At 48.8% G+C, this 1845-nt stretch overlaps 1 pseudogene; it reads left to right on the plus strand.

Moving 5' to 3' along the window:
- The first annotated feature begins 992 nt into the window (after window positions 1-992).
- LOC102853071 lies at window positions 993-1446 on the plus strand (annotated as a pseudogene).
- The last annotated feature ends 399 nt before the right edge of the window (window positions 1447-1845 follow it).

Raw genomic sequence — 1845 nt, forward strand, 5'->3', positions numbered from 1 at the left:
TGTGATGATGGTTACCCACAGTGAACAGTGTTTGGTGGAGCTCCTCGATTAAAACAAGCTTGGACGCAGGAGTGGCATCCACTTCTGAAATGACTTGCCTCTGGAAACTCTATGAAGATGGAGAAACAATGAAAGTTATACAGGTGTTCAGCTCTTTCGTTCATAGGGTCACTATGAGTCGTCTATAACTCGATGGCACCTAACAACAACAACAGTGTATTTAGTTATGTGCTGTTGAGTGACTCACAGTGGCCCTATGAACAACAGATCTGAGACACACACACACACACACACACACACACACATTTTTATTTTTATATTGCTGTTAGGTACTGTTGAGTTGGAGTGGACTCATGACTGACTCTCCACTCTCCACTCCCCTGAGTTTTCCGAGGCAGTTAATTGCATGGGAGGAGATTGTCCATCTGTCTTCCATGGAGCAGCTGGTAGATCCAAACCACATGCCTTTGGATTGGCAGTGCAGTGCCTTACCAATAAGCCACCACAGCTCGCTCGTGAACTCTCGATAGATAGACAGATAGATAGATAGATACAGTGTGTTTTGTACCTTTGAGTCTATTACAACTGTGAACTGAACTGTGAACTGAACCTTGTCTTATTCCTGCACCATCCTTACCATCTTGCGATGCTCAAGCTCATTATTGCAGTCACTGTGTCAACCCATCTTGAAGGCCATTCTCACTTTTGTTGACCATCTACCTTTCCCAACATAATGTCACTTTCCAAAGACTGGGTCCAAAGTGACAACGTGCCCAAAGCCTGTGAGATGACGTTTCACCATCTCTGGCTCTAAGGAGCACCCTGGTTGCACCTCCTCCAAGACAGATTTGTTGGGTTTTTTTAAGAGTGCGGGAGATACTAAACAGAAGGGGTCGGATCCAGGCAGCAGCTGCGGCGGTTCTTGTCCTCTTTGTCTCTTTGCCATATCCTTTCACTTCTGGAAACGTGGCCTCTGTGCGACTTGTCTGAAGGTGTTCAGTGACATGAAGGCGTGCAAATCATCAACACCAGACAAGGTGAAGAAGCGCAGGAAGGCAGTGCTGTTCTGCCTGAGTGAGGACAAGAAGAACATCATCCTGGAGGAGGGCAAGGAGATTCTGGTTGGAGGTGTTGGCCAGACTGTTGACGATGCCTGTGCTACCTTTGTCAAGATGCTGCCGGACAAAGACTGACTGCCACTACACCCTGTATAATGCAGCTTATGAGAGCAAGGAGGACTTGGTGTTGATCTTTTGGGTCCCTGAGTGTGCACCTCTTAAGAGCAAAATGATTTGTGCTAGCTCCAAGGATGCCATCAAGAAGAAGCTGATAGGGATCAAGTGTAAATTACAAGCAAACTACTATGAGGAGGTCTAGGGCCGCTGCACCCTAGCAGAGAAACTGGGGGGCAGTGCTGTCATCTCCCTGAAGGGCAAGCCCTTGTGAGCCCCTGCAGCCCGTACTGGGAGCATCTGGCAGCCTCAGACCTGACCATGGGGGCTGCAGGCTGCCCCATTCCTGTCAGATTGGAGAGGCTGGGGAGATGCCAGAAGCGGGAGGGCAATCCCTTCACCCTAGTTGCCAAACAGTTCCCCCACCCCCTGCACCTTCCTCCTCCCTCCACCCCTGATGGTTCTGGCCATCCCAAATAGTTTTTGATCTGCTGATTCCTATTGGGTTGAAACAGATCAAGTTCCCCCAGGCACCCTAGTTTAAGGGGTCCCTTTATTTTTTTAAGGACACCTCCACTCCCTAGCTGTTCCTTTCCCTTTCCAGGCTGCCAATCTCTTAACTGCGGTGGTGACACTGTGCTTGTCTGTTTAGTTCTGTGTATAAATGGCATGT

Source organism: Elephantulus edwardii, unplaced genomic scaffold (genome assembly GCF_000299155.1).
Source record: "Elephantulus edwardii isolate Elephantulus edwardi_28Jun2011 unplaced genomic scaffold, EleEdw1.0 scaffold00115, whole genome shotgun sequence".
Lineage (NCBI taxonomy): Eukaryota > Metazoa > Chordata > Mammalia > Macroscelidea > Macroscelididae > Elephantulus > Elephantulus edwardii.